This window comes from Mytilus edulis, chromosome 14 (assembly GCF_963676685.1).
Source record: "Mytilus edulis chromosome 14, xbMytEdul2.2, whole genome shotgun sequence".
In the NCBI taxonomy this organism is placed as follows: domain Eukaryota; kingdom Metazoa; phylum Mollusca; class Bivalvia; order Mytilida; family Mytilidae; genus Mytilus; species Mytilus edulis.
In genome coordinates, this window is record NC_092357.1 from 66,557,880 (window position 1) to 66,571,846 (window position 13,967).

The window sequence follows — 13,967 nt, forward strand, 5'->3', positions numbered from 1 at the left end:
ATTAAAAACGAGAAACACTTATAAACCACACGAAGAAGCGACTGCACGTTCAGACGTTATTTTGATGCGTTGGGTATGACATCCTCGATTTCATGTTGTCCAACACCTCCAGTACATTGCCGTCATTTGGAATACATTTGTACTATCTTCTGAAGCTCAAAAATGTAAGACGGTCTGAACTTTACATTATGTATCTATTTACCATTATTCGCTTTTCTGTAAACCCCTTCGCGACCCTTGTGTAATCTGATTTGCATATATGTTTTGTAGCAAAAACCATTCAGCCGTTTTATCCTTATAAGTGTTGTATGTCATGAAATTATTTCTATGGGATCAAAGCAAAACATACTTAAAACGTGTTGGTGGATACATGTACTACAATAAATATATTTCCTTAAAGAGGTACTCTCGGGTGACTATAGAAGTATAGACAAAGGCAACAGTAGTATACCGCTGTTAGAAAGAACTGGTACTTAAATTTAATCACATGCATGCATGACCATACATATTAGAATTTATATATCTTTTCGCTAATTTATACTTTTAATTACTTAGTATCATACAGCGTTTGTACTTTAGTAAGTGATTCCACTACATTTTACAAAAAGGTCATGAAAAATATTTTTATATGACTGTAATATATTTTTAACATTTGCATATTTTTAAACTATGTATGCAATAAGTTATATTTATATTGATCTATAAATATAACAGGTCTTACAAGTACAGTGAAACCTGACTAAACCAAATCCTGTATAAATCGAAAACCTGTATAAACCAAACATGTTCGTAAGCATCGTCATATCAAATTATGTGCATTACGAACCTGATTAAACCGAACATCGGTCAAAACCGGACAAAATCCTAAGTTCCGAAGAGGTTCGGTTTAAACAGGTTTTACTGTACTAGAATAAATATATTTCCTCAAAGACGTGATCTCGCGTGACTATAGAACTTTAACTTAGATGTAATCACATAACAGACATGCTTGCATGACCATACATATTTGAATTTATATGACTCCAAATTAAATTTTTAATTACTAACCATAAAGAGTTTGTACTTTAGTAAGTTATTCCACTACATTTTACAAAAAGGTCATGAAAAATATTTTAATATGCAATATATTTTTAAACTATAAAGTATGCTATAAGTTATATTTATATTGATCTATAAATATAACAGGTTTTGCAAGTGTTTGATTTATGCGATGAAGTGAGTAACATTCGGACCGCCACTGGCTAGACTAGGACACAAATCGCGATGTTAAACGGACACAAATAACCGGAGACAACAACAAAAGACGCATGGTTCAGATACATGTACATTGAGGTGTAATTCCACCCACCACATCATAATATGTCACATCCGTTTGCATACGAAAAAGGGTCGAAAAAAATAATTTCCATTGAATTTGACAGTTGTAGTAAATTAATCCTACATTAATTTGTATTAAAAGAAATCTTGGTCATCAACATATATATATATCTTTAGGTGTTTCACAGTACTTTTTCTATTTGATTTTTCTGTAAAATATTTTGCAAACTTGAGGCTACATGGTTACTCAAGCTTGTACATTGGCTTTAGTACTGGGCAGGATAAAAATTAACTCATTGAAAGTATTTCTTTATTTGAAACAAAGATACATTTTGCGGAATTTGTTTTAAATTACAAATTTAACAAAGACTAATAGTAATAGGGGAAATCAAACGTGGTATTGTACGTAGGTCTCATTGCCATTGGGTCTAAGCGTGACTCGGGATTGCCGATTTTTTGGTTAGCGTGACACGTGAAAGTCAAATTATTGTGCCGTGAAAACGGGAAGTTAAGTCTACCAGGACACGGCAAATGACAAAAAAAATTGAGAATTGCTTACGTACATATTGTAAGCGGGATACGGGAATCTGACAAAACAGTAAGCGGGATCCGGGATCAAAACCCCAAAATGAGACCCCCTTGCACTTGTATTTAAACATGCAGCACAACTATATGGTGAGACGAGGGAAGTCCAGATAACCGTGTTGATATATCACTCAGATGTCAACTCGTCGGCTTGTGGTTGTGTAAAATCTACATTTGTATTATTTTGTAATTGCCTGGCTATTTTTTTGTTAGCATTGTTTCACATTTGGTCAGGCCGGAACCGTTAATGTTTTTGCGAAGTATGGAAGGCCATATGGTGACCTGCATAAATCAAAGTTGATTAGATTCTGTGAGATAATTGTGATAACGTCATCAGGATATTCTGCTTTTGATATTTTAGTAGAAATTTTATTCTTGTTTATAATATTTCCGTCTTATTATCATTTTAGATTAAACCTTTATTTCATCAGAAAATGATTAGCAACTGTATATGACGTAATCAATACCAGTGCAGCTGTTCTGTTCAAATTAGCATGAATTTTGTACATGTAGCAGTATAGAATCAAATCATCTAAATGTTGTTTTTATCTGTAATAACTTACTTTTCGTGTGACTTTTCATTATTATTTTTTTTACAATTTAATTGAACTCAACATTGCAATATAGGGGAAATCAATATGATATCTACGCTTACATGGTGCATATAATTGCATTTAAAAAAGTTTATTTATCACCAGTTATACTTAGAGACCTATTATTGACAATTTAACGATCATGAAACTTTTGATGTTTACTTTGTTATTTTCACAAATAGACAATTTATCTTTTAATGTTGTTCATTTGTCAAATGAAAAGCAATGCAACCATGGTATGATTAATCAAATTTAACAAAACAAACCAATTATCATGATAAAAAAATCGAATCAGTGGCCTTGTAGATGTAGTATCATCCTCAAATAGTGTTCGACAGGTCATTAGTTTTAACACGCCGCAGAGTTGAACAAACACTTACAAGGGATACAAAAATGGTATTTGGAGTTATAAATGGTAGGCTTGGATATGTGACTGTTCTGTCCTGCATAAATGATAGGATTGTCAATTCCAATATTCCATACAACCCCGTGGCCTTTATGATTTGACAATTTTAACAGGAGCTATCGGAATTGACTATATTTGGGCAATGCTAACACATTTAGTCACAAGGACACCATATGAACACAAGTAATTTGAGAACCTTTGTTAGAAAGCTCTCACAGTTTGGAAGCTTGCATGCTATCATGTGTAATTTACCATATCGTACCGTCATTATGTTTCCATCGTTTAATGGGGAAACGTAAAATCACAAAAATACCAAACTGCGAAGAAAAATCAAAACGGAAAGTCCCTAACACATCAAACGGATGGATAACAACGGGAGATCTTGGACTTAACTTTTTTCTGCGACTCTTGTACCACAATAAAAGCATGTTCTGCTAACTGAATAACAGGAACAAATATAAAAGCTCGAATACAATTTATAATGTTATTTGTGTTCCTGTTTTATATGCAATACTGAACGTCAGGTGACTGACTTAGGATAGGTGCAAACAAATGCAGCGGGTTTAAACGTTTTAATAGGCGCAAATCTTCACCCTAACCTGAAACAATAGAGTAACATCACAACATAGAAAGACACACTATAAAATATCAATTGAAATGGCTTTACTCAATCAAAAGACATAATTTTTATTATACAGGAAACAAGTGAACATTCACTGAATAAATAAGTTTGATCTATGACCCAATGGAAATACAACATAAAAAAACAAAGGGTTGGATGTAAAACAATATCAGAAAGACAACTTGTTTGTTCAATAGTTTCAACTTTCATATATATAGAAAATATAAATGTACAAAATGCTGTGCAGTGAAACCTGCCTTTAACCGAATCTAGCAAAAACAGAAAACTTGTCAACGCAAAACATATTCTGAAGTCCAAACATATTTTATTTTAACCTGTTTTAACCGAAAATTGTCAAAACCCAACAACATCTGAAGTCCAGAAAAGATTCAGTTTGGACGGATTTCACTGCGTTATTATTAAAAGTTTAAATTATCATAAATCGTTATCATTGAAAATCTTTTATTAAACATATTTTTATTTTTGTATCAGCAGGTAGGTCGCATGTTTAAACGAAACATTTCAATTATTTAAGATTAATTAACTGCAGTAATTTATAAAAAAAATAGAACTTAAGTTTAATGTTGCAACGGTTTTAAAAAGCCTTGAACATATGTCACATTACCAATCATACCACAGCCTCTTATGTTTATATTTATATCTCTCTAAATTAAAGAAAATACTACGTCAAACGCTCTGCAACTTTTTGTAAACTAAAATATTTTTTGTATTTCTTTAAGCAAGTCAATACATTTTAATTGTTTATGTTTTGGGTGTGTAGGTGAATTTTGTGATTTTTGTTGGATATTTTTAATTCGGGTATCTCGATTTGAGGACAAGGATATCATAAAAAAAAGTGATTGACAATCCCTTGTTGATTCTTGCGCTATAATGAGATATATGTACCAGTCATACAATTCAAAATCGATTTTATGAGTTTGGGCATATGAGTGCCTTCAATCGTGGAGTTGATGTCCGACATTTGTTATGTTACCCAATTAATTATAAGTGGACGCTACAATCATTTTGTGGGTGAACAAAGAAAATATTCAAAAATGTATCTAAATGTTCAATACGGCTACTTTTAATTTATTGTTAGTTGCTTAACTTCCAGTGTCAAATAAGTCATCGCTACGAGAGGAAAAATGAGGTTCAATATCAGAATGTTATAAACAATGGAGTATAATCAATATAGCTTCACTATTTTAGGCAAAAGGTGTGCAATTAGTAAATTGTAGGGTCTGTAAATTCGGACTATTCTGACGAAGGATCTGAGGCTGCGAAAAACATTTCTCTGGTGAGTTGAGACAAAAGTACATCCTATTGGTCAACTTATTCGTGAATGTGACTACAAACATTGTGTAATGTAGATTAGTAATTAACTGATCAGAAGAAGATAATTGACCTTCAAGTATTATTCAATTATATTATTAGCTCTTATAACTTGTTCAACAGCCGACACAATCCGTCCAAATTAAGATGTGTAGCGTAAATGGTGAAATTTAAATATTCGAATATGCTTATATTAATTTTCCATACATAAGTAAAGATGGTGACATACTTAAATACTAGAATGAAGGAATTGATACGTAAGAGAATATTCGTGGATTCTTAAATATTAGCGAACCACGAAAAATATTGTTCTAAGCAGTGTTTGTTTAAACCACTGAATCCAGTACAAATGTACTCACCAAAATACACATTTGTTTAGAATTGCGTTCATTATCACTGAACAAGTATATATATGTGTCTTGGGGCCAGCTGAAGGACGCCTCTAGGTGCGGAAATTTCTCGCTGCATTGAAGACCTGGTGGTGACCTTCTGCTGTTGTCTTCTCTATGGTCGGGTTGTTGTCTCCTTGACACATTCCCCATTTCCATTCTCAATTTTATTATCATCTATAATTAAAATTCACACCAAAAAAAAAAGATTCCATAAGGTATTGAAAATATACAAATATAAAAATCGGCTCAGTTTCTAAGAACGAGTTTCAATCATTATTAACAAGATGAAGAAGAGATATGAGGGCGTTTGTCCATGAATACTGGCGAGTTAATTGTGTCAGGTTGTCATTATATCTTAGTAGATCAATGGGATGCTGTTTTATGAAAAACGTAGATAATATAAAATAATAATACACTTCACGGGCTGGTACTGATGAAATCATGTTAATTATACATCTAAATATACTTTTATGTATATATATTTGAAATTGAGTTTACCTACTTTAGATTATAAGGTTCAAGTTTGTACTAATATAAAAGAACTATGTAGTCTTATGTTCCAGAAATGCGTATTGTGCGAATGAAAGTCATAGATATATCATAGAAATGATAATGGAAACGGGGAATGTGTCAAAGAGACAACAACCCGACAAAAAGCAGAAAACCCTAATGTCACTAACTGGTCTTTAACACAGCGAAAAAAATCTCGGACTTGCTCTTTACAAAAAAAAATCATACCGTATATTAACAAGACATTAAAATACAAGAAATTTCAAAATATGAAAATTGTCCAAACAATTCCAAGGGTAAGATTACTAGGACGCAATTGCATATTGCCCATACATGTTTACTATATTTGTCTTTATTGAGGACCTATCAGTTCAGCTTCATAAAGTATTAATGTTTAGATAATGAAACAAGTTATATATATATATATATTGGATATGTTCCGGACCATATGAGTATTTGGACCATACGCGTATGGTCATGACCATATGGGTATATACTCATATGGTCCGACCATACGCGTATGGTCCGACCGTACGCGTATGGTCGGGGTAATTAACACTCTGTTACGGTTTACTTTTAATGCCTTTAAACTAGTCATATAATATGTCTGTTCAATAAAAAGACGCTATCATATAGGTAGTTTTATTAATTTATAGTTTATATAGTTGTCTTGTGAATATGGTGTTTTGCAATCATGTTACGATATTTTAGATCTAGAGCTTCTTAAAAACACCGTAGAAATATGAAAAGGATCGTGCACAACCAAAACTTGCAAACGCAAAAATATATGATATTATGTGAAAGTAAATATCACCCCAAGCCTACATGTAGTTGTAACTAGTGATGAAAACGATAGCATCAATATTTGATTTTTACAAAATATTTGAATTATAAAAATAATACATTGTTATGTAACCATCATTGTTTTTTTTAGATAAAGTTTTTGTATATTGAAACTTTTATAATTTAATTTAAAAAAAAATACCTATATGGTCCCAATACTCATATGGTCCGGCCCGTTAATAACCAAACGAGTATTATACTCATATGGTCCGACCATACGCGTACGGTCGGACCATACGCGTATGGTCGGACCATATGAGTATACGCATATGGTCGTGACCATACGCGTATGGTCCAAATACTCATATGGTCCGGAACAGATATATAATATTCCTACAATCATGCATGACTTTAGTTCCTGGAGTTTGTCAAGCCGGTGCTGTAAATAGCTTTCCTGCGGGTTATGTTCTTCTGATATATGTTATGATGGTACGATACTAAACCCCTAACGGGACGCAGTGTGCCTGATATTCATATGATGAAGACATAATCTTTCAATCAGTTTAATTGAAGTCTGGAGCTTGCATGTCAGTTAACTGATAGTAGTCTGTTGTTATTTATGTATTATTGTCATTTTGTTTATATTCTTTGGTTACATTTTCTGATTGTTTTTCTTCCACTTTTAAAATTCCCAGGCATAGATTGCCTTAGCAGTACAAGACACAAATGTTCGAAGTTTTTGGAATTAAATTAAATGTTTTTCAACTTCAAATTTAAAATAGTATAGTTACAAAAATTCCAAACTCCAAGGAACATTCAAAATAGAAAGTATCGTATCAAATGGCAAAATCATAAAAATTATAAAGCTAAAACACATCAAACAAATTGCAAACAACTGTCATATTCCTGACAACGTGCATGCATTTCCTTATGTATAAAATAATTGATTAAACATTGTCTCACAGCTAATTTAATCTCTCACTTATATAACAGTCGCATGGATTTCCATTAATTTAACAACAATGATTGAGCAGAACAAACAGGCATAGTAGATAAAAATGTCAAAAGTTGAAGTACAGCAGTCAAAATTTAGTAAGCCTCATCACTATAAAACAAACAACTATGTCAACCACAAAAGAACAAAACGGCATATAGACACTCTGTCGACAAAGCACAAAGGCAAACATGAAAGGCAAGAATACAAATAATGACCATAACACAATACTACAATGGCGGCTGGTATTAAAACCGAGCCATGCCAAAAGATTTCAACCAAAAATGGACTAAACAATCCAGGTTAAAAATATACATTGACAAAAAAGGACTCTATAACACGTTAAGATTGTCAATGTCCTTAAGCCGACCAGTCATAGATTATACTGTCATCAAGCCGAAAAACTTAGCTCTTTTTCCTTATCCATGTCTGATTTATATTGCCTTGTGTCAATGTATGTTGCCGATTTTTGTTTCATTTTTGTTTTTGTTTTTGTTTTTTTTTGCAGTTCAGTGTTTCTGTTATTCTATTATTTTCCTCGGTTAGTTGGTTAGTGACCCAGATTTGTTTTCGCTGAATCAATTCATGACTATTGAACAGCGGTATACTACTGTTGTCTTTATTTATAAAAACCAATGCGATGTTATTCTATGCTGATAACAGTCAGGGAATCGCACCAACGACTGGTAATACTTCAGATTTACCACAAAACCCTCGAATAGTAAGGTTAACATGCGTTTTCTATATCAATTGAATTTAAAATAATGTTACAACCTTGAGCATAATTGTACCTTTGGAAATAAGCAGATTACATGATTGTTGTAAGCTACATCGTTTATCGCGCTTTCTTGATTTGAACAGAGAGTTTAATTGAAAATCGACGTTTTACCGTTACGCGTGTGATTATTTAAATTGGTTTGTAACATCTTAAAAGTTATTTAAGGAAAACCTAATATGCAGTAAACAACGGCTGTGACATGCATTTAAATAGTAACATAAAAACGTGCAGTTTTAAAAAGATGGCATTATATAACTGATGCACGTGTACGTACCGTATGCTGCAAATACATGTAAGACGACTTAACAAATTGATCAAAAACAACTAGGATTGTCTTGATACGTACTAATAGTTATAACTTGCAATATGTGCAACAAGGGCGTCTTGACTCTTTATGGCAAAAAGTGGAGAGCAATTGTGTGGCCATACCCGGATTCTACCGACCTTAAAATGTATGAAAACAATAGGATGTGGCATTGCTCATGACAATTCTCCCCAAGACCAAATGACTGACCAAATGTAAGTTGTCTAAATTTCTTTTATGACATCCATAAAAGTCTAAATTATTAGTTCTTAAAGGAGGGACGAAAGATACCAGAGGGACAGTCATTAACGGTTTAAATCAAATTGGCACAAATGAAAAATTAATTACTGGCGCAAATGCACACTTTGTTTTTGGCGCAAATGAAGAAACAAAATGCGAACCTGGTACTTGTATTGCAATATGGCACTGATCATTTATCTTATGGAGAAGGGATACTTAATTTTTGCTTAATTTTAATTTCTTGAAATAAAGAAGTGTTTCATAAAATGGTTTGTTCTAAATTAAACGTAGAAAAAACATACTCCGATGTTTCTACCCAAAAAGAAAACAACACAAGTAGCATACAAAAAGGTAAATAACCTTTTCCTTATTATGATAACAGCTGATTTGTAACGTGAAAAGTTCAACTAGTAAACATTACAATACTAGATGACTATACTATTGTAATCCGGGAACTAAACCATAATAAATTCACGTAAACAGACATACATAATCTATATAAAGCATTCTTCTTTCAATAATTTATACAAACTTATTCTAAGCACGCATGAAAAGAGAGAAAAAAAAGAAAGGAAAAAGATCATAAAACGAAGTCGTTGACCGATGGGTCATTCAAGAAACTACAAAAGTAATAGCAATTTGTGTCATCTAATTTTAAGAACATTGACGTCGATTTTTATTATGTAAATATGGTATAATATTCGGCCATGGGCATGCAAAAAATACTAAATACTAGTATATGCATAGTATTATTTATTTTCGTAGTAAATTTACAATAAATGCTTTTGTAAAAACTTTCTTTAGTGTGACACAGTTCGATTTTGTTCACTCGGTGTCTTAAATAAGTCCACAAACTTTGTGTATTTTTTTGTTTTCTTTCAATATCTTTTTGTAAAGGTGAACGAACTGTATTTGAGGAGATTTTTCCATCCTCAATTTCTGATTTTTCCAACCTCAATTTCTGATTTTTCCAGTCTCAATTTCTGATTTTTCCAGTCTCAATTTCTGATTTTTCCAACCTCAATTTCTAATTTTTGACAGCATACGATTGTGTGACTGTAACGGCGAAATGGTTTATTTCTATTTGGCACAACTTTTGAATTTCGAGTCCAAAATGCTCTTAAACTCTGTATTTGTAACTATTTTGATATGAGCTTCACTGGTGAGTCTAATATAGAAGAAAAGCGTGTCTGGCGTATTAAATTATAAGCCTAGTGCCTTTGATAATGTAACACCACTTGGTCGATGACACTGCTGGCGGACGTGTCGTTCCAAAGGGTATCACCCGCCCAGTAGTCAGCACTTTGTTGTTGACATGAATATCATTAATATAAGGTCATTTTTATAACTTTCCTGTTTAAAAAAGTATAATTGATCGAAAAACTAAGGATTTTCTTATCCCAGGAATAGATTACCTTAGTCGTATTTTGAACAACTTTTGTAACCTTTGATAACTCAAACAAGGATCACAGTGAAAAGTTCAACTAGAAAGTAGAAATCATTAGTTTACCAGTACAATAGATGTAATCCTGAATCGAAGCTATAAATTGGCGTAATCTGACACAATTAATCTTTATGAATAATTCTTTCAATTTATATTAAAAGAAATCTGAGCACGAACGAAAAGAGGAAGAAAATGAGAAAGAAAGAACTTTAACCGATGGGTCATTTAAAAGTTGCGAAAGTAACTGTAGGAACTGCATTGATGATTGTCAAGCATTTTCATCGGCTTTATTCAATGTGCAATACACCTGATATATTATGACTACATGTGGCTTCTCATTTTTGGAACATTGTCGAATTGTGTTATGTGAATAAGATACTTGTAATCGGATTTGTTCATGCAAATAATACTAAATAATTTATTATTAAATATTTATTTAATTTACATCATTGCTTTTGTAAAACTATCTATACAGTTCGATTTGTTTTCTTATTGGGTCTCTAAATAAAAATTAAAAACAACTTTAAATTTGTATTGTGGTGTTGTTTTCTTTCAACATCTTTCAGTATAAGTCAACGATCTGTATTTTGAGGAGAATTTCTTAATTCAATTTCTGCATTTTAAAAGCATACGTTTGTACCTGTGAAATGGCCTATATCTAACCATGATCACGGAGAAAAGTTCAACTAGAAAACAGAAATCAATTGTTTACTGATACAATAGATTTAATCCTTAATCTAAGCCATAAATTTACGTAATCCGACACAATAGATCTATATAAAGTATTCTTCTTTCAATAATTTATTCACACAGATACAAAATTTCAATCCTGATGTCTATGATGAGTTTATTATATTAAAAAGGTATGTTAATATAAAAAAAGATTAAGCACGAATGAAAAGAGAAAACAATAGAAAGAAAAAAAGAACATACACCGACGTCGTTAACCGATGAGTCATTTAAGAAACTGCGAAAGTAAAAGCAATCTGCATGAAAGATTGTCAAGCTTTTGAAAGAGTATTTTTATTCACCGCTGCGTTTAATCAAAAGTGACATTTTTTTTTCTTTCTGCATCGGCTTCAATATGCAGTATATGTAAGACAGATGTCTTCTAATTTTTTGAACATTGCCGTCGATTTTTGTTATGTGAATAAGGTACATGCAAACAATATCAAGTAAATGTTGTTGTTTTTTATAATAAATTTACAATATTACTCTTGTATCGACTTAGGCAGCAACCATTTGATTTTCTGGGGGGGGGGGGGGGGGGGTGGTTGGCTATGGTTTTTTTTTCTGGACAAATTTTTTTTTCCTTCTGCGGCGAAAAACAATCTTTTTTTTTCGCGACAAGTTGAAAACAATTTTTTTCTTTCAATTTTAGCATTACATGTAGTGGCAGCTGGAAAAACTGGAAACAAACTTTTTTTTCCAAAAAAAACCATAGCCCCCCCCCCCCCCCCCCCAGAAAATCAAATGGTTGCTGCCTTACAGTTCGATTATTATTTTTCTAAATCAACAAACTTTGAATTTTTTGTGTTGCTTTCTTTCAATATATTTATAAATAAAAAGGATGAATATATGGGAAAAAGGAGCATTCATCGAAGCCGTTGAACGATGGGTCATTGAAGAACTGTTAAAGGAATAAGAATCTGCATGAATGATTGTCAAACTTTTCTATTCACCGCTGTGTTAAAAGCTGGTATTTTACGTCACGTGTCTTTTTATCACGTCGTCGGTTTTCGTCGATGTGCAATGCATCTAATTGTTAGAGCATTGTTGTCGATTTTTGTTATGTGAATGATGCACAATAGGTTTTGTACATGCAAATAATACCAAATAAATGTTTGGGCTTTTTCATTAAAAATTTGCATAATTGCTCTTGTATTGAGGCAAAATAGTTCGATTATAATTTTTCAAAGTCAACTTACTTTGCATTTGTTTTGTTTTTTTTGTTTGTGTTTTCTTTCATTATATTTTAGCCTAATGAACTGTATTTGATGAGATTTCTTTTACTATAATTTCTGGTTTTGGACAGCATACGTTGTTGGTCTGTAACTCTCTGTCCTAAATTTACGTAATCTCACACAATTAATCTATATTAAGCATTTTTTTCAATAATTAATACAAAATATTCTAATTGCGGATGAAAAGAGAGAAAAAATTGGAAAAAAAAGAACGTACAGCGAAGTCGTTAACCGATTGGTCATTTAAAATACTCCGGAAGTAGCACGAATCTGCGTCAATGATTGTCGTCGATTTTTGTTATGTGAATTAGACACAATAGGTTTTGTACATGCAAATAATACCAAATAAATGTTGTTTGGGTTTTTTTCTTATAAATTTGCATAATTGTTTTTGCATTGACCATTTTGTTGACGTACAGTTCGATTATTATTTTTCAAAGTGAACAAACGTTGCATTTTGTTGTTGTTTTCTCTCAAAAACTTTTAACATAAGTCAATGAACTGTGTTTGAGGAGATTGTTTGGAACTTCGATTTCTGAATTTTGAAAGCACATGTTGTGTGAACTTTTGTTAAGATGGAAGGGAATAGGAGTGGTCGACATAATTAGAAACTTACCCTCCATATTTTGCCTACGAGGGGAAAGAGGATTTTTTTTTATATAAATTGCTTAATTTTTCAAGGTTTCAGAAAAAAAAGTTTTAAACTTTGTTGGGGGTACTAGGGATTATAGGGTATTCCAACAATAATTGTGAGATTTTTTTCCTCGTTCTGTATGAAGTGAGTTACATATAAATGTTGAATACGTCAATCAGATACAAAAATGCTTGCAGGGTACATATCAAAGGTCAGATTAGGGTCTTCTTAGATTTCAAAATGTCTATACAATATATTTGAATAAAAAATTGATCTACTTCAAAAACAGTCATTGATAAGAAGTAATACGCATTGCCGTGATAAGCACACACTAATTTGTAATTCAAAGTATCGAAAAACAGGAAGTAGGTGTCTGGCAGATCCGAATGGAGCTAACACGTGACATATAAGTGGTATTCTTAACATTCAACAATTCAAAGTATTGTCAAAGGACATGACATGTTTAACAGGACAGTGACCTATAGTTGTTAACTTCTGTGTCATTTGCTGAAGAGTTGACTTATTGGCAATCAAACCACATCGTCTTATTTTCATATTGTCTTAAAATAGTTGAACAATAAATATATCTTGTGTTAATTCTTCTTTTTTAGCTGATGTATTTGGGTCTAAATGGGATTAAAAGAATAAAAAACTATTAGCAAAACAATGAACATATTATAGGTAAACGGCAGAACAATTTCCAAAAGATTATAAGAATACGCGACATACAGACATATACATGTAAATAACTCTCCCCCAAGGACGCTCCTCCCCGTAAGACGTTTTCCAATTAGACATTCTGTATAATTAATTTTAATTGGAAACAATCTCTCTTTTTACATTCATGGCCGTTTCTGGTGGGATCAATCAGTGCTATGGAGTTATTAATAAAGATATCCTGCCTGAATATGATTGATTAGAGAAAATTTGTGTTAGTCTTGTAATTACTCGTACAAGAATGTCAATACTTCTCAAAATAATGATTGGTTTCTTGACGTCAGAAGCTGGACATTGACTTAATGTAAGAGGCCAAGACTTCTGGGAATTTCGAAATGCATATTTGGTTTTT